This window comes from Amblyomma mixtum, chromosome 4 (assembly GCF_055824585.1).
Source record: "Amblyomma mixtum isolate Tamu chromosome 4, ASM5582458v1, whole genome shotgun sequence".
In the NCBI taxonomy this organism is placed as follows: Eukaryota; Metazoa; Arthropoda; class Arachnida; order Ixodida; family Ixodidae; genus Amblyomma; species Amblyomma mixtum.
The window spans coordinates 69,836,370-69,856,676 of NC_143015.1; the positions used below are offsets into that span (position 1 = coordinate 69,836,370).

At 48.6% G+C, this 20,307-nt stretch overlaps 1 protein-coding gene across 1 annotated transcript in view; it reads left to right on the forward strand.

Annotated features, from left to right (window-relative positions):
- The first annotated feature begins 603 nt into the window (after positions 1-603).
- Positions 604-20,307, forward strand: part of LOC149346861 (uncharacterized) — a 146,729-nt gene continuing 127,025 nt past the window's right edge. The window contains exon 1 of the mRNA XM_089586701.1: positions 604-1,365. The gene's annotated coding sequence lies outside the window, so the exon portion shown is untranslated. The remainder of the gene's footprint in view (positions 1,366-20,307) is intronic.

Below are 20,307 nucleotides of genomic sequence, written 5' to 3' on the forward strand. Positions count from 1 at the left end.
GCTGTTCCATAACTGTGCCATAAAAAAATTCAGGTTCAAAAAAAAAAAAAAGGCGATGGGTTTGCTATGCAAGGTCCCTGATATTTAGGCGAAAACTGTGCTGAATGTGGAGTTTTTTTTTTGTACTTGGTTATTCATCTCATTACAGCTGAGTCCAACAACTGCCTTATTGCCCTTGTTTTGAGGCTAATGTGTCTGATATTAGCTTGAAAGTTGTTACGCTGGAAGGCGTTACACTGGTGAGGTTGTATATAGTCGTGCTCGAAGGTATTGTTGTCGTTACACGTGCTTTAATTCATTTGTTCGGCATGGCCTACACTAGAGGATCGGCCTCTAACTGGATAAAAACACACCTCCACTGCCTTCTTTGTCGTCTGTTGCATTTCAACAAAAAGCGAGTTTGTATGAACGACGCTATTCGCATCTCCCGCCAATGAGTGACAACGGTGTCCTCCCCTCGCTCTTGGGGTCGCGAGGCGCCACGCGCAAAGCCTACGTCACTGATGACGTAGTCGCATTGCAGGCGACGCCAGCGCCACGCCTCGCCTGCTCCGGCAACGACCCGGCTCCCGGTGCTCCCGCTCGAAGTGCGCGGCGGCGAGCCGCCGAGAGTGATGCTCCGGCGGAGTGTGGCTTGCGAAACGGCGCAAAACAAAGGCAGCTCTGCTGGACGAAAGGAGCGAGAGAGGGCGACCTTTTCCCCTCTCCCACCATCATCCTCCGGCGCGCCGCCGCTGCGCCGGCGTGCTAGCGCAGCGTCAAAAAGACGCCGGATTGCAGCAGAGCGCCTGCTGCCGTCGCTCGCACCAGCGGGCCCGACTCCGATGCTGAGGCGCTCGCTCGCCGGGTCGTTTCGTTGTCCGTTTGCTTCGCGAGCATTTCGAGTACGTCTTTTGCTGCCGCAACATCCGATCGATAGCCTCCCCTCGAGCCCTCGTGCCGATGATCCCGACGACGACGGTTTCTTCCGCGGCTTCGAGTGATCTGGCACCGCGTTTCGACTAATCCCCTGCCGTCTACCCTGCTCTGGCGTGAGTGATCTTTGAAGAGCTTGGAAGTGGTGTAGTGTAGTGCGTGCGCGGGTGAGTGTTGTGTGTGTTTGCGGCGCGGTTCGAAGAATTACCGGCTCTACTTCTCCGATAAGTTCGTGGTGTGCATTTGCTTCACGTGTTCGAGACCAAGTGTATCGCTGAAGTTGCTGTGGATGAGACGATCCTGACTGTCGTCACCGGCATGCTCGGCACTGTCGTCTCTGTCCATCTGGGATGATGCGGATCGCCGGAACGACATCGTCGTCTTCGCCGCGGTCCCGGCTTGGAGGAGCGCCCTCGCCTCGGCGCTGAGGGGGAGCCGGACTTTCAGGAGGTGGGTGCAATGCTCGCATTCCCTAGGTGGCGTGCGCTGGGGAGGACGCTGACCCGGAGTCCCCTCTCGGTGCTTGCGCCCTGAGTATAGTCTTCTGTTCGCAAGTACGGTGTTCAGTTCGTCACTAAGGAGTTCATTTAGAGTGTACGGTGTTCATTACACGAGTAAGATGTTAATTATGGGTGTACAATGTTTAGTTCGTGGTTTAGTAGCCGTGGTTCGGGTGTGTGGTTCTGAGTTGCAGTGAACATTCTTTTATTTGCTTGATTTATATTCGCATTCTGTAGCCTCGTATGAGGCTATCACAGAAGAGCAGTGCAGAATTGATGTCGGGTGTAGGGTGCGCAGTTCGTGAACGTGGTAGTGAGTTCGCGACTACAGTCCTCAGTTCCGGATTACACTGTTCAGAGTTAGCCGTTCCAAGGGTGGTCTGGAGCGCGCGGTATGCCATTTGCGAACGATTCTTGCTTGCGGCAAGTAACCGTAATCGCCTGTAGCTGCGGTAGCGATGGTCGAGCGCCTGTTTATTCCGGGTGCCTCGTTTTTGCCGGCGTCTTGTTCGCGCTGAAATTATTTCTATTTTAATAACGTTCGAACCAGCATTTGAACATTTCCATGAAATATTACTGCTCGGAATGGGCTGAGATTAGCACTGTGGTTATATATAAAACAAGCTGTAGCACATTTTTTTTTTAATTTTTGTTCGGTTGCCCTTTGATGCCAAAAAGAACGAATAGACCGAGAACATTTGTGGGAGTGAGATGCCTGCATTGGAAACGATCTTTATTCCAAATGCTAAATGCTGACACCCCATTATTTTGTGTCATTTATCTCACGCACGTCTGACGACGGATGCGCAAACGAAGTGGCATTTTCTTTAATTTCTTTCCACACGGACGTTTTTGTTTTTTTCACTGAAATGAGAGAGGCGGTTTTTCTAGATTTTACGGAATCCTATAATATATTTATCTTCTTATTTGCTCATCCCAAACTATGAAGAGGCTGCAAGGCAGCGAAGAGGTGTTCGCGCAAGACTAGGTTGAAATATTACACATCTTTTACAACAAATAATTGATGAGTTATCGCTCACGAGTTTCAGAGAATAATTTCTCAACTGGGTCGTTAGCGTTAACCGAAGTCGATTACATGGGCGCTTCTTTATTTCGCCTGCAATTAAATGCGACCGCCATGATCGGGAGTCGAACCTGCTTCCTCGTGTACTCACCCGCGGAACACCACAAGCACTGAGCCGCCGCCGCGGTGGCTCAGCGGTTATGGTGCTCGGCTGCTGACCCGAAAGACGCGGGTTCGATCCCGGCCGCGGCGGCTGGAATTTCTTTGGAGGAGAAATTCTAGAGGCCCGTGTACTGTGCGATGTCAGTGCACGTTAAAGAACCCCAGGTGGTCGAAATTTCCGGAGCCCTTCACTACGGCGTCTCTCATAGCCTCAGTCGCTTTGGGACGTTAAACCCCATAAACTAAACTAAACAAGCACTGAGCCACCGCGGTGGGCAGTTCCGAAATTTAAAAATAAAAAGCTCAGCATCCGGGGAGCTCCCTGGCTGTGCTCAGATTTTGCTACCCGTAAAAGCGTCATGTTTCAAAGCGCCAGTTCTGAACAAAAAAAAAAAAAATCAGCATCCCGAGGGCTCCCTGGCACTGCTCAGATTTTACTACTGGCAGAAATATCATATTTTAAGGCGCCTTATCTTTAGGATGGGGCAGTCAGTGAAAGACCTCCGAAAATAAACCCTCTGGAGTGTGTCTGGCTGTGCTTTTCTTTTCTGTTTTTTTTTTTCTTTTCTTTTTAGTGCGAGCGCGTCGGCGACGGGAGCATGGTTCGTGTCACTTGTTACGGAAAATTTGAAACGTTTCGGGGGGGGGGGGGGGGGGGGTGAACCCACTTCTGGCGCGTTCTCTTTCCTCCCCCCCCCCCCCCCCCCTTCCCCGCTTCTACCCCTTCCCGCACAGAAAGCTCATCGCGCACTGTCAGAGGGTTGGAACAGCGCCCGTTTTCTCGTTGTCGTTCACGTACTCAGCCACCAGTCTGAAACTCTGAACAGTGGTAGGCCGCTAATTACCGCGTAACAGCCTTCACTACGCGCAGCGTGATTCAGTGTCCAGTTAATTGAATTACATCGATGCCTGTAGAAGACCGGGCTTATGTTGAAATAATGAGTTGCAAAGTACTTTTGGACCTCCTCTGGTGGTCCGCGCAAACTCATTCCCTGCGAACCACGTTTTGTTGTTGACGCGGAGAAAGTTTTGTTACCCAGTGGATAACGGATATGTTTATATTTTCTTTTTTTTTTTACGCAGCTTCTTCGAAATACTTATTGACTAATGACACGGCATACTGGTTCACTTCATAGTGATTATAGTACTCAACAAGTAATAACACTTAACGACCCGCCGCGGTGGCTCAGTGGTTACGGCGCTCGGCTGCTGACCAGAAAGACGCGGGTTCGATCCCGGCCACGGCGGCCGAATTTCGATGGAGGTGAAATTCTAGAGGCCCGTGTTCTGTGCGATGTCAGTGCACGTTAAAGAACCACAGGTGGTCGAAATTTCCGGAGCCCTTCACTACTGCGTCCCTCATAGCCTGAGTCGCTTTGGGACGTTAAAGCGCCATAAACCTAAACCAAACCAAACTTTCGTAACGGTAAACGCCCGCTTGCCAGATTAAAGGTTCAAGCCTTCCTTTGGCACAGTACAATTCAGTTCATTCCACTCGGTGACCCACACGCTAAGGGATGCGAAATAAGGTAAATTACGGTGCAGAGGCTTAGCGGGATCGTTGTTCACAATTCACTGAATTGAAAAGTGGACCCATTCTGGTATCGAAACATTTATGTTTCAATATTTCGAATGTGCGCTTACGTATATGATCGTCGCCCCTTTGCACACTCTTCAACTAACATCACCCTCCGAGTCAGAGGTTGAACAAGCAAGTGTTCACAAAAGTAATTTCGGCACCATGGTTTCAAAACGACCTCACGACATTACCGTCGGCTTGCCACCTTAGAGGAGTTTCAGACTGCCGACTTTACTGTGTAGATTCCAGTTGTGCACTAGCTGCTAACTTTAGAGAGAACATTACCAATGTCTTTTAACCACTGAAAATGCCCTTTTGAAACTTGCATTTGTGATTAGTTTAGGATTTACGGAGATGTATCTCGGAGTGCTTTTATATTACATGCATGAATTTTAAACATATGTGTATGTACAGGCGCGGACATAAGTAAACGGAGCACGCTATTCCGTTCAAAGTGCAATCACGTCTTCTCCATTGGAAATGAAGAAACACTGTTTGTCTACAGGAAAGCCCACCAACCTCCGCTACCACCATGCGCGTACCACTGCTGGAAATTTCAATTAGGTGACGCGTGAAAAATGTCCGAAGACAGTTGCGTGCTCCGTTTACTTTTGTCCGCGCCTGCACGTAAGCTGCTATTTGTCCAATGCACTGTAACCATTTCTTGTAATTTGCTTTTTCCCTCTCTGCTTGGACCAAAAAGGTGCACAGTATCGTGTTAAATAAATAAATAAACTTCGCGTTAGACTTCCGTAAGTGCGGGGCCACTTTTTAACGCGATAACGAAAATCCGCGTCGTTGAGTGTGAGCGAAAAATCGACGAAAATCCCCAGAGAAGCAAACAAAGAGGCAGGCGGCCACCCAGGTCACGTGACCTTTGGACGTCGTCACAACCTGCCCACCGGATAGTGAGCAAACTCCGACTGTGGCAGGTGGCAATTCATGATTGGTCGCTCGAGAGGAGCAACCGGGGCCGCACAAGGCCCACAGGTGGCAGCACCTGCCATCGGAGGGCAGTGGTGCATCGCTTACTCCACTGCGCCAGGAGGGGCATGAGGACTCTCATAGATCTATTAATGCAAAGTAGAGAATGACCAATTCTGCATATAAGGGAATTAACCCACTACGGTGCCGCGTCATACCCTTAAGGCGGAGTATAAGTGTCCCCTGCATTTTTTTTTGTCATGAACTACGTCACCCGAAGAACACTGGATGGTTAGTGAGGAAAAATTATTACAACTGCCGCAGTCGACTGTACTGCCAGATTTCACTACGATGTCTGAGTGGAGTTATGTTTGGCTGTTCAGCACCCGAAGTTGCGAGGGGAGAGGGAAAAGTACTTCGTCGTTAGTAAAGTTGGGACGCCATGCATAGCATGGGTAACTTAGGAGCTTGTAGTGTAATAACGCGCTGAACACTGGTCACGCCCGATGTTAGGTTTTTTCGAGGAGCTCGCGATGACATTGCGCCTATCGTTTGCCTCGCTCACAGTAAACCCTGACAGACCACAGACCCTCCTCCGAAAAGGCGTTTCAGGGGAGGTGGATCAATAATTTTTAAAAGTAGGCTTTTTGAGGTAAAGAGAAGCTTTTTGCGGCATAGAAATACCAGTGTTCAAGGATGTCAGAATACAGGGGAATCATGTTAACTAGCAAGATCATACCCAACAATTCTGGAGAAAACAATTTTGAGCTGGAAACCGTTTATGGACGCAGTTTTTTCATATAATGTGAGATTTCACAGTAACAATCAATATATCGGCAGATCACCCGACGGCACTCTCGCATTTTTGTTTTCTATTCACGTTTTTGATATCGTCAAAAGTGTTCCCCATTGGTTTACTACGGCAGTCTTAGCTCTTCGATGCAGTCGATGGAAACACTTTAAAAGAAAGCTTTTGCTACATATAAAAAGAATGCACCATTATTTCCAATATTTCCATAACGGTGTCTTACAACGTTTCAATTTTCGAAATGTTTTTCCGAGGATGTTGCACACGGATTAACTGTATTGTGATATCTAACACAACACCCAGAGGTTTATTTCGCCCGTATTCGTAGCGCGGAGCTGCAGGCTCCTGAGTCAGTGGTTCTAGAAAAATAATGGGGACAGAGCAAGACAGAAACAGTTGAGAAAAATCAATGAATTTGTCTGCCAGCAGGTTTCAAGGAGTTGTCCCCAATTCAAATCTTGAAAGAAGGAAAGGAAAATGTATTACACGAGAAAAATGGGAAGACAAAATAGACAAAGGGGAAGATATTTCAGAGGAAGAAGCGAGAACAGAATAGCAGAAGACAAATCTTTCGCGTCTCTTTGTCAGAGTAGAGAGCGTGGCCCGAGAGCAGAGCGCCCCTAATTCGGACCCGCGGAGGCGGCACTTCCTTTCAGAAGAAGCATGGATAAAAATAAAAAAAAAAAATGTCGCAGCGGGTTGTAAAGAAAGGCTTGGAAAGAATATGGCCTCTGACACGAGAAACGTTGATTGCGGCAAAATTTTCCACGATCGCGAAGAAGACAGCGCATGCGCGTTCGACCCTCGTCTGCTCTTCGCCGCTTTGAGCGCGCTTGTTTAGCGGAGCTTGACGCGGGCGTTCAAGCGTGTCCGTGTTATTGTTACTCAGAAAAGTTTTCTTCTCTTGTCCTGTTTTAAATGTTAGTCATATGCAAGGCTCGCTGGCTTGGAAGCATGCCGTTGTGTTCCGGTTTTCTTTCTCTTTCTTTTTTCCGCGAGTTCGTGTCGTTGTCGTCTTCGACTGGCTAGCGCGGTTCAGAATTTGACGCAGATGCTCGTTCGGTTGTGTAAGCGACAACGCGGGCCTGTCAACTCGGGCGTCGTCTCGTCGTTCGGTTGAGTGGGTATGGCGGTGCAACTGACGCCTGCCTCCCCCATAAAAAAAAAAAAAAGACGACAAGTTATTATTTTGCGGCATGACCGACGAGGGGCGATGCCTTGAAGCGCGGTAACACAAAACAAAGCTTAGCTGTAAGGAAAATGTATTTACAACGGCGAGTAATTTGACAGGAGACAAACTCTAAGCGCGTTGAAGAAGCCAGACATTAATACTTCTGAACCTAACTTTACAAGCCGTTGAAGGATCGTGTGTCTCGAGGAAACATAGTCAGAGAAACCGAAACTATGCATCTCACTTGGCGACGGGTCTGTCATTGCATGCTAACTGTATTCAGTGATATTGCTGCATCTTCACTCATAGCCTTTCTTAACTGAAGTGTTTTAGGAGCTCTTTGACGCACCACTCACGGTGTGTTACTCGTGGTAGCGTCTTACGTGTTCTTACGTCTGCATATATTAGCCCGTTCTGGTCACTGAGGCCAGCTATCAGCGCCGTTACGAAGGAGGAACCCGTAGCTTCTCAGCCTGGACATCAAATCACGACGATCACGAATTCAGTCACTGCGGCCTTTTTTTCTTGAGCCACAAATTTCCTTTAGAAAGACCGCATTAATCTCATTTTTTTTTTTTTTTTGGCGACGGGAGATTAGGAAATGCACTTTCATGTGTGTGTGTGCGCTTTTTTCATGCTGTCGGCCTATGGTGAGCATCGAAGATAAGAAATAACCCCGCTGAAACGGAATCGGAATAGAAAAGGTACATTATCCGGGCCTTGATTAGCAGGGCTGGGTCGCGTTAAAATGCCGACTTCAAAACAAAAAAAAGTGGCGTCACTGAAAGTCGAGCCAGTTGATAGCGCATTCTCGGAGTACACAGCGCGGTAGATGAAGAATGGCTGGCGGAGATAACGGGACAAGCGTGAATTCGCAACCGACGGTTTATATTGATAGCCGAGATAACCGGGGCGTGCCTCTGCCAGCGCGCGCTGCAACTGAAACAGCTCGAAAGCGCAGTTATCTCCGTCGTGCGGAGCTTGAAATGACACAGTTTAGAGTTCGTTGCGGCCATAACACTTAAACAGTCGCTAAAGATCTCTGCGACGCAGTTATCGCTCCGACGTCTTTCACGACGCGTGGCTGCGAGGCTTCTTATCAGCTGCTCGCTGTTCGCCCCGTTCGTACTACTCTAAACCGCTGAGAACCCGCGTCTGATTTGTTAGATTTATATTGCGCCGCAAAGCCGGCACAGCACTTGAAGTTACTGCCGTGACCGTGGTAGACCATTGGAGATAATCTCCCTTAGTAAGCCGAGATGAGTGGAGCCTGCGTTGTTTTTAAAGGCAGCTGTATGCACTCCGACCGCCGGCCCCGTCTGGCCCACGCTCAAGTCCAGATTATAAGCGGGTCTGCTCTGTGTTACGCGGGCCGTGAAAGGCTGTGGAATATTCTCGACATGTTCTGCATGGTGCTCGTTTGATGTCCTTCGTGATTTCCTCTCCGCTATCAAAAGCAGTGTCCCAGTGGCTCGGGTTGCCTAGCAAGATACACACACAACAAAAGGATGTGGACTGCTTTCACGGGCATATCTTCACGAAGGAGAAATCAACGAGGCGCGGAAGTGCGACTCATGGTTGGACGCTGATTAGGTGCCTGTACGTGGGATGAGTCAAAGCGTCCTGTGCGTGCCTTTCAGCACGCCAGCATTGACTACGCCGGGGAGTCGAAATGTGTTCGCGTGTTTCAGGAGCCTGTTAAGGTTCAGGTTCCTTGGGGTTATCTACACTATACTCCTACCTACTCCTTTTTATAGAGGGTGCGTACAGGACAGGTTACTCCCTTTTCACACCCATATAGGTGTATTCGTGTTTATAGTGTGTACGTGAGGCGAGCCGAGTCATGGCCTTAACGCGTATGTGCATATTTGATGAAGCTGAATTTCTAATGAATTGGTGACAAAATATTCGCTTCGATTCGAAACACCCGTAAGAAGATATGCTTGTTCATTCGGCGTTTAATTGAAACAGGAATGGCACTATTTACGAATGCCTAAACCGGCATGCATCCGTGCAGATTTTGTGTCGCGATTGGGCAACATTGCGCTGTCTAGTCTAATCAAAGCCGGTATCCAACTCAAGTAAATCAAATTCATTGCGGTGCTTGTCTCTTCATCATGAGGATCGATTTGCCGCAGCGGTGGCTCAGTGGTTGTGGTGCTTGGCTCCTGACCCGAGAGACACGAGTTCGATCCCGGCCGCGGTGGTCGGATTTCGATGGAGGCGAAATTCTAGAGGCCCGTGTACTGTGCGATGTCAGTGCATGTTAAATAACCCCATTTAATGGAAATTTCCGGAGCCCTTCACTACGGCGTCCCTCATAGCATGAGTCGCTTTGGGACGTTAAACCCCCCATAGACCCAACTGATTCGCATTATTTTTACTTTGTACTACACCGGCATTATAGTTGAGTCTGTTTGGTGAGCTAGAACTACCTCGATCGCCCCGAATTCGCCCCGCGAGCACATTCGACTCGTGGCTAAAACGAGTGCTGTCTACTGAAGAACTTCTATGACACACTGATGGAAGTCTGTCATCGCCGGCTCGGGGATTTCGAAATGCGAGGCAACGCAATATCTTTGGGAGTATTTTCGGAGGCTAGCTGCATTAAACGGGTAGGGTTCTGCGTACCAGGGAATTAGCAGGGAACTCGTTTCTGCGTACCAGGGAATTAACACGGAAAAAGGAATTGCGTTTCCGCGTGAGGTGTTCCTGGAAGGAGGCAATTAGGATCTCACGTATGGCTTCGCGAAAAGTAATTAACTTGCCGTACCTGTATAATGCATTAGGACCAGTGGGCTGTTACCGCCGTCGCACTTAGCTGAAATCAGTCATTTGCGCTCCGAGTGCTGTGAAACTTACGGGAGAACTGTAGATGAAGCTTATGTGTATACTCGTGAGAATTCCCCAGCCTGCTTGCTTGCCTGACGCTTACGTCGGCAGGACAGCCTCGGTTTCAGTTACAATTTGGTTTGTTCTGTGGGAAATTCTAAACATGGTACACGCACCCGCTCCGATGGCTCAGTGGTTACGGCGCTCGGCTGCTGACCCGAAATACGCGGGTTCGATCCCGGCCGCGGCGGTCGAGTTTGGATGGAGGCGAAATTCTGGAGGCCCGTGTACTGTGCGATGTCAGTGCACGTTAAAGAACCCCACGTGGTGGAAGTTTCCGGAGCCCTTCACTACGGCGTCCCTCATAGCCTCAGTCGCTTTGGGACGTTGAATCCCAATAAACCAAACCATACATGGTACACTCTAGACAGAAATGAGTAAAAGGTAGTAAACTGTCCTCTATTGCATATTCTTTTATGAAAAGTCAGTGCGCTAGAGGACACTTCCCTTCCTTTTTACCCCCATATAGGCGTATTAGACTTTAGAGTGTAGAGCCAGCGATCATATGCAGAAAGCAGCGGTAGACCAATATAAGCATTTTTTTTCAGCCTAGGTTGCCATGAGCGAATCCACCGTGACTCGCCCAACTCTGAACAGTTATAAGCAAAATCGCTCCACAGCCGCTGGTGCAGTGGTTATGGTGCTTGGCTGCTGACCCGAAAGACGCGGGTTCGATCCCGGCCGCGCCAGTTGTATTTCGGTGGAGCTGAAACGCTAGAGGCCTGTGTACTGTGCGATGTCAATAGACGTTAAAGGACCCCAGGTGGTAGAAATTATCCGGGGCCCTCCACTACGGCAACCCTCATAGCCTGAGTCGCTTCGAGACGCTAAACCTCATGAGCCATAAATCGCTCCTAAAGCAGCTTTCATAGCGTGGCTTCCAAAGCCTAGGTGAAGTTAGATCATTCTGTGGTTTGGTTTGTTTGGTTTATTAGAGCTTAACGTCCTAAGCGACTCATTCTGTGGCGTCACCATTTGTGCATCGCGTGGTTCTAAAGTGTCCTCGTCTTACTTAAAGCGCAGATTTCGAGGGCAGTTCACGTGCGCACTGGCACTGTAAAAAAGCGCGCAGCCTTGGAAAGCTAAACAAAAAAGGACATATAACGGAGACCGCTGGGCTAGCTGGTTTCTGACGTTAATTCATTTTTTACCTGGTGCTAAACTGATGAGAGGGAAAAAAAAAACAGAAAGAGCCTGACTACGACGGTCTTGTCTGTTTCTAGCGCCGTCGTTTTTTTGTTTTCTTGTATCGTCGGTTTAGCGCTAGAAAAATCGGTCCATGACGTGCATTTGCGTACCTACACAGCTCCGCACCTGCGAGTTTTAGACAGTCGCTACGCGTGTGCAGGGCTCGCGGTTAGGCCCGACCACCTGGGATTCCTACTGGTTGCACCGACGGGGATGATTCATACTTGCTCTGTTCCTTCATTGTCGTTGCTTGCGCATAGCAGAACAGAGCTGTCTCCAGCGTATCAGTTCGCCTTTCCTTTGACCTTTCCTTTGACCTTTCCTTGTATGGCGACCACCGCCGGCGAAACATGACCTTTCGCCCTCCCTTTTATTTCGCTGCTGACCTGACCCTGTCTGAGCGTCGGCAAATACATACAGCCGCAGTTGACTGGGTCAGCACAGTGGATGCATTCGGTTGACTACCACCAACCCGAAAAAAAAAATAATTGTGGACTATATCGGGTACGTCCACTAACTGCAGCGGTGTCAGCAGTGGCGTTCTCTAAGCCTTAAGTAAGTGGCCTCGCTTGCCTTATGGCCGATGTTATTTATGGATAACATTATTATTTTGTTATATTTTTCCCAATGGGTTGTCTTTATTATACGATGTCTGATACAGCTTTGGTAAAAAGTCTTGATGTCACAGGATTTTCTCTTGCACCAGGATTTGGGAATCATCGCGGAGACGGGAAAGGAACACAGTCGGGAAAGGAACATAGAAAGGAACACAGCGCTGATTGGTCCCGATGCTGCAGGTGCGCGCGCAGCTGCCTAAAATCCCTCGATAATTTGAAAGTAGCGACACTCTCCTCCATTCCGGCGTTTTCCTCCTCGAATATCCTCGCCCGCCGGCTGCGCGCGCTGCACACGGCACGCTTTTTTGGGCACCGCTCGCTCGCCGTCCAGGCAGTTGGCGCGCGCTCTTAAGCTCGCGTTTTTTCCACGCTCGGTTATTGAATAAAAACACGAGAAAGACATGCGACACGCTTGACTACAACGAGCCACATAAATTAGCGTCTCGTACGCGCAATGACAGTGCCAATTACGAGCGCTTGCGGCACGAACAAAACCACTTGCTGCATACATCTCACATTGTTTTTGACTTTTCAATACCGTGTGCCTCAACACGGCATAGTATATGAAGCATAATATTTACAATATATTTGAACATTCCTGAATATTTTCAGCATACCAATGTTTAGTTAAATGTAGATTCACTTCGAACTTACTATCGCGGAAGTACAGTTTATGAAGTTGGTCACGAGTGGAGTTTCAGAGGTGGGATGGTTGCTGGGAACAAGCTGGGGCATTTGCTTTGATGGCCGTCCTAAAATTTTTCATTAAAGTTCAGCCTGAGTTTGGCACCGCGCAGTGCACATGCAACGGCTTAATCGTTTTTGTAGTTGAGAATTTTCGCGGCGGCTTGAAAACGTATGTGAACTTTTTTCTATTAAGCATGAAACGACTTTAGCGACCTTGAGGTGATGTCGAACCGGAACGGAGAGCCAAAGATCCGCGCACCGATTTCCCGCCATCCAAGGAAAGTGTGCGCACCCCAAAATTTGGCCCTCTCGACCACCAAAATTTTAACTTGTACGAATTTCATCAAAATTGGTGTCAAGCCTAATTTTAGTATGACCAATTCAATGGTGACTTCCAAAATTAGGTTGGCTATCCCCAAAATTTGTCTCTCTGGAACCCATAAATTTGAAGTCGTCCATATTTGACCAACATTGGGGTCCAACCTAATTTGACTATGGGAAACTCAGTGTTGGCTTCCAAATTTAGGTAGACCGCCCCCAATGTTTGGCACACTTGGGTATTTTGCGCCCACATTCTATTCCTTTTTAAATCCGCTTAAATATATATTACGTTAGGAAAGGAAAAATCTGATAGCAACGACCGTGACAAAACCCAAGAGAAAGTTATAGGGTCTTAGCAATTTGGTCAGCCACAGTCAAGGCTATCCTAAAGAAAGTGCATGACTGATATCAGTCTTGAGTATAAATACAGTCACAATATGACACAGACAGACAGTTTTTCAGATGCAATGTTTATTACAGATGAGTCGTGTAGTTTTACACCGAAAATATACATAAAAACCACGAATAAGCCAGCTGTGGGCATCTATCACTGGTTGGGTGCTGTCCTCAAAACAAAACACAGAAAACAAGAACATACTTATGGAAAAGAAACAGCTCAGATGTAGGCCTATAGTTTTTGAGCGGATGATGTATTCAACAAAAGGCCACGCGACCATGCTCAACTAAAGCAAATGATCACAACTGTAGAAATGAATATACAAAAATGGCATGCATTGGATATTTACAATACTTGAGTACATTCAGGCAACACTGGAAAGCACTGAAGTGGTTAAAAAATAAATGATTTATGTGAATGCAATATGAGGTCTTTTCCGAGAATGTGGCATTGATACATCTCACCTGGTAGAAGTGTAACGGTTCAGCAAAACAACAAATAAGCGTAGATCGTTAGACAAGTTGCATTCATAAAAAAAATCTAGGTTAAATAGGTTAGGACACGCTCTGTGGACGAGTTCTCTGCACGGTTTCCTGCGACATAAGCCTATTAATGCGTACCAATCTGCCTCATTGCACGCGTTGTCGTTGAAAAGCGAGACCTAGGTTCAGAAATCAAAGCGGGTATTGTATGCGAATGTACATATGTGCATTGTATGCATCATCCGCCGCTATTATAGCACGTTGAGCGGAATCATGAATTGAAAACAATAACACGCATAACGACGCAAAATGATCAGTGAATTAAGTGAGATTGTGAGCTTTGTGATGCGCTTGCATGCAGGTTCAGTATACACAGTCGCTTGGAAGAAATACACAGTGCCTCGCAGAGGTGGGCAGTCTTCGTCGGGGTAAAGTTCTTGCGGCCGATATTGACACTTAAAAAAATGGTCTCCCTTTCCTCTTCCCGTGTGTAGGGTAGCATACTGGGTGTCGCCTAGTTAACGAATCGAGCGAGTAGTACGCATACATTGCGCACAATGGCCTGCCTGACGTCTTAGCACTGCCGCGGCCGGTGAGTCCTTGAACTCTTTATACGCGCCCCTACAACGGCGGCGTCTCGGGGTCCAGATGAGGGCGCAGATATTGGAACAGTGTTCGGATACGATGTCGCCATCGTCTCGTAGTCGGGAAGTTTCCTCACGTTTGCCCCAGACGGTGGTATTGCGGAACAAAAGGGCGCGTGCCGGGTTCAATTGGGACGCGAAATCGCTGCAGCTCTACCGAGCCGCTCGTTGAGAGTCGAGCTTTTCCGTTCGTGAGATACTTTCCCACGAACTGTATATAGACCTTGTGTGCTGCTCGCTTGACCCTCTCTGGCTCTCTGTGTACACAACTGTGCGCGTAGAAGTGGTAGCTATTTGTGTCAAGTGTGCTACACCTAGCTACGATTTCTTTGTTTCCGACGAATTCAGCACTGCTCATACCGTAACCACGGTGTTTTTTCATGTCATGTAGGGCACACAGTAAATACACTCTAAACACTAATACGCCTGTGTGGGAGTGAAAAGGGGGCAAAGTTGGCCTCTAGCGCACACCCTCTTATAAAAGAGAAAGCGCTAGATGACGGCTTACTCCCTCTTTAATCCTTTTTGTTTAGATCGTAACATTATTAAAGGTTTGTGCAAAATACACCTTAACAACTACGTCGCAGGACGTGCCGCCACTTTCGCGATTTTGAGAAACCCTACGCTCTAAACATCATCATCATCATCACGATCATCATCATCATCATCATCATCATCATCATGTTCGCTCTAATCATCATCATCATGATGATGATAATAATGATGATGATGATGTTTAGAGCGTAGGGTTTCTCAGAACCGCGAAACTGGCGGCACGTCCTGCGACGTAGTCGTTTAGGTGTATTTTGCACAAACCTTTAATAATGTTACTTTATTCTGGGTTTTGCTCTCCCGAAACACGCGTGTTCTAACCCGGGAGCGGCGGTCGCATTTCGATGAAGGCGAGATGTTGGAGTCGCGTGCACTGTGTGCTGGCTGTCAGTGCACGTTAGAGAATCCCAGGTGGTCGAAATTATCCGGAGCCCTCCACTACGGCATCCCTCATAGGCCGAGTTGCTACGGCAAATCACGCTCGAATAAACCAAGCCTTCATTCTGGGTTTCAGGGGTCTTGTGCTCTTTTGGAAAACAGAGAGGTAATAGCATGATTCCTCGGACACTCCCTTGACGAATCCTGGTGCCTTAAATGCTGCGATTTGCAACCAGTTTCCCACTTTGTATTGTGGGGATTGAGCTTCTTGGGCTACCCGAGTGTACGCCCGCTTCTGCCGTTTCGTTCGTTAGAGAGACCCCCCGTGGGGTGTCCGCGAGTGGAATGGGGGCAGCCGCGCTGCTTGTCCTCCCTTGCAAGGGAAGCTCTTTCGAGAACCGCAGTTAATCCCCCTCCCTTCCGTTCTTCCCGCTTCGACCTCGCTTCCCCATTGGGTCACACCGAGTGACAGTTGGGGGCGTTGTTTCGGCGAGAGGTCCCGAGCGGGAAATGAACGGGGAGATCGCCACCGACTCGGGCAGCAGAAAGGTGCGTAGAGTTTGGCTCCCGGGTGCCTCGGCCTTTGCCGGGGGGCCCAAGAACGCGGGTGCTTTAACGTGCGCATCTAGTATGTATGCTTGAGTCCAGGCCCGATCCTCCGGAGTCGTGCAGCCCGCCTGTGAGGCGCCGACGCGCTCCGGATTCGGGAGGGCCTGATTTGGCTGGTTCTCCGTCATCGCCGGCCATTGCCGGTGACGACGCGCGATGAGCCATCGATGTGCGACCTGCGTCGTCAAGATGTGCTCCGCGTATATACCCCATCCTTCCTCGTGTTGCGCTGCGCGTGATTTAACCCTTTGGTTGGCTGCGCGGCATGCGATCGCCCTTAGCTGTGCTGTCACGCGCGTATGTTGTCTTTGCTTTGCGCGCGCGGCTCCGCGGGCCCACTGTCGGGTGCTGCGGCGGGGCTATGGGTTGCACCGAGGTCTGGGGATTAGTGCTGTGTTATGTAATGCAGCTTTCTGTGTAATAAACACTTGTGCTTTCGAATATACTGCGCCTTCCTTCCTTCGGAGCGAGAGCGCAGGCGCGCACCAAACGCTGGCAGTGCCCTCAGCTTGCTCTGGCCCGAACCCGCGATATGTGGGCGAAGTGCCACCTAATTAGCACACCGTCACTCGGATGATGACGATCCCACAGTATCTAACTGTGCACATTCCTGTAGAAAATTAGTATTTGGAGTTTTGCCTTGGAAATCCTTTTGACTTCCTCTGGGAATAGAAAATTTAGGACGAAGAATATTCGAATATGCCCAGCGGCGTCTAAACTAGCTAACATTCCAAGATTCTGGAATTTCATGTAGAATCTGTAGCTCCTGAACAGTTAAGAAGCACCGGAAATAAGCTTTAAACAGCCGTTTGGCTTTACAGGTTTCGTCTGTCTTAAAATAGTGTCTTGCGTTTACTATGTAGAATGAGTAAGGAGTGCAGCCCAAACTAATGCATCTGAAGCCACTGTGATTGGCAGCCATTGGTAATAAACGATTGTAGTTGTGAACAAAGAACGCGTAATATGGCATACTGAACACATCCTTGCGAAAAAATGTTGTTATAATGTTTGGAACCGTACACGTGACCTATACGAAATTTTTTTTCTCCAAGGGTAGTGATAGTCATTTTGTCGCGTTGACTAAGGACAGTTATAGTTCCGGCCAGCTGGCAGGTTGCTTGCGTTCTCCACTTGGATACGAAGAAATGAAAGGGGAGGAAAATTGCCACTTGTGTGTCACAAGTACCGAACCCTCACCCCGTCGCGTATATCGAACCCCGACGAACGACTTTACCATGTCTTCGGGCGGGTTGGTGCAAGATTATCGATGTGGCAGCTCGATGGACGACCACAGTCCCTCTGCGAGACCACGCAGTGGGATAGGAGCAGCGGTCGGTTGAAGTCAGAGCTCTTTTAACCACGCCACAATCCTCTATGCGCTGCGCTGTTCACAACTTGTAACTGCGACTTCCTAACTGTCGCGCTGCCTTTATACGACCGAGGTATACTAACCTGTAAAGGTTTTCACTGAGGCAAGTGGTTGGCTTTTCGTCATAAACAGGTTGCGCGTACGGCTGGTAACCTACAGGAAAACACTGTCCTCCTGGGGAAGAGACATTTTTAATTCAACTTTATTAACGGGATAGGGTTAAAAACCCCGTTATGCAGAAAATCCGGCGTCGGCGCTGTGAGCCATAAATAGGGTGGCGTAGCTAGGGTGTCCCAGGCAGCCACCCCCGGAGTAGCAACGTCGGTGGGCAAACTAGACCACGTGACCTTGTGGGGGTCATCTCAACCTGCCCACCGGATTTTGACAACACACTGACAGGTGTCAGTCAAAATAATAGTGGATCGCGAGAGGTTGCTCAGGAAGAGCAACCTGGGTCGCACAAGTTCCACCTGCGGCAGGACCTGCCGTCGCAGGGCAGTGGCGCATCGCTTAAAAAACCGCTGCACCACTGCGCCAGGAGGGGTATGAGGACTCCCAGGGACACATGAATGTAAAGTCGAGGATGACCAATTCCGCGCATATGGGCATTGCCTTATTAATGTTATCGTGTCATGCCCTTACGGCGGAGTTTGAGTCCCCTACAATTTTTCGGTTTGGTTTACGGGGTTTAACGTCCCAAAGCGACTCAGGCTAAGAGGGACGCCGTAGTGAAGGGCTCCGGAAATTTCGACCACCTGGGGTTCTTTAACGTGCGCTGACATCGCACAGCACACGGGCCTCTGGAATTTCTCCTCCAAAGAAATTCAACCGCCGCGGCCGGGATCGAACCCACGTGTTTCGGGTCGGCTGCCTATAGCACCATAACCAATGAGCCACCGCGGCGGCCCTCCAATTTTTCACTAAGTTGGGGGGCATGATAGCGATGCGGTAATAGGTGCTTCTGTCGAGTCGTAGTGCTCTCAGGGTATCCTTCGCCTGATCTTGAATGAATTACGCTGGCTTCGGAGGTCACATTTGTCGCACAATAGAGACATGGGTCGGTATAGAATCGCACGACACCGCATGTGCCAATTCATTTTTCGGGACCTCAAAATGAACCGCTACCCTCGTTCTCGGGGCCTTCTTGGCTGCTTCTCGGAAAAGATAGCCAGAAGTTGTGGCCCTACCCTTAGTTCTCTTCCTTAACAATCAATTTTCTGTTAAAAACCATTGATCCGGCCTCCTCCGCCGTCTTTTCCTACTAGGAATGTTAAAAGGACCTGTGTGGTACTTATGAGACCGCGCCTTCCTGGAATGGCCCATAATCTGTCTTTATGTCCCAATGGGATTAATGAGTATGCTCGCATTTGAGTGCTGCTCTGTACTGTAATAGCTGACGGCGATCATGAAATCTCTGCGTCCCTTGCCGATGAGGAAAGTTTGATCGTTGTTGCCTCCTAAGCTCTCAATTTTTCAGTCAGTACGTGCACAGGCCGCGTAGGCATTTTATTTTATTATCTTCTCTGCATGTGGCTGACTTCCGTCCGACGCTATCATTTCTCAGTTTCCTGCTTCTTCAGGGCTTCTGTCATTTCCTCTCGGCCGGCAATCTGTGACGCATCAAACACACCCGACGTCTTATGCCAGTCCAGAACTCGTACCTTTACCGTCCTCCCCAGAAGGAATTGGTCCCGCTGTAATTGCTTCTTTTACTCGAGCGACCAGACTCTGCCTTTGCCCAGTGACGCTCAAGGAAAACACACAAGCTGCTGTTTGTAAGCGCCTCGTTAGTGGCCTTCGCCCGCGTGTTTTTTCCTTGTCAGTGGGCGACGTCTGATGGAGGCGTGTCTTTCGTTGGGCGCGTTTAAGCGAAGCGCGTGATGTTGACATCAATTATCAGCGGTGTTGAGAAACCGGCGGGACGCGACCAGTAGAGCTACTCAAAAGAGTTTTATTCAAGCGTTAAGACCCACCTTTATAAAAATGGCCTATAGACTTTTTACATGCTCTATTGCCTTCGTATAGATATCTCTTTTTGTCTATTCATAGTCTACAGATTGGCTACAGACAAAAGTCTACTAAAAGTGTACAGCAATAAATGAATAGCTTGTCTATAGACTGTCTATAGCATTTGTATTGCCTGTAAACTGTTCTCTAGAGTTAGTTCTTGGGCTAGTTGGTATTCTTGATTTAAGCTCATACTTTTTCAGCGCAACGGCACACGGCCAAAGAAAAGAAGCAGGAAGAGAAGAAGGACGAACACAGCGCTGACTGACAACTGTTTATTTAGGGACGCACAAAGAGCTTAAATACATTCAGTCCAGTGGAAGCGCACACCGCGCAAGGTAAGAAAAAGGAGAGAAAAAAAAAAAGACTCGCATCAGATCTTTATCGCAAAACACTTTGAAAGGAACGTCTTTCTGCAGTATGCAAAAGAACGGAAGTATCGCTGACACATTCTGACCCTGCTCTCTGAGTATAATATGCCTCTATCGTTTCACGGGTTGTTTTTGATTTGCTTGTGCTCAGAATCTTCACTCCCAAAGACACCGGTGTACAATCCTTGCAAGTAGCGCAGTGCTCGACAAGGTTAGCACCTTACCCATTCCTTAGGTCTCTTGCGTGCTCCCTGAGCCGGTGCAGTATTTGTCTATAGAGAGCCTATAGACTTTATAGACTATGGACAGTTTATAGACTGCCTAAAAAAATTTCGTAAGGGCAGTAGGCAACCTGCTGCTCCACTATGCATCTATTCTAGTACATTTTTCGCCATACTCAACCTCTCTACTACCTCATGACAGTGTGGCTTTTTCGATCGCCTAATTGCGGCCTATGCAATCGGCAGCAAAAATTCATGGGTTGCGTGTAGGCGGTAGGATGAAAAATCTAATTCGGAACCGTCACGCTATCCAGACCTCTGAAATAAGTGCAAGTGTACCATTTGTGGAGACGTACATGCTCCATCCTCTGGTATCGATGTCAGGGGACTGCGCCGCGAGGGAGCGCTGCAGTAAATTCTTTCGCGAGGACACGCGTAACGTAAACTTTTGTTGGTTACTGAACGTGTCGTGAGCGGACGCGAAAGGAC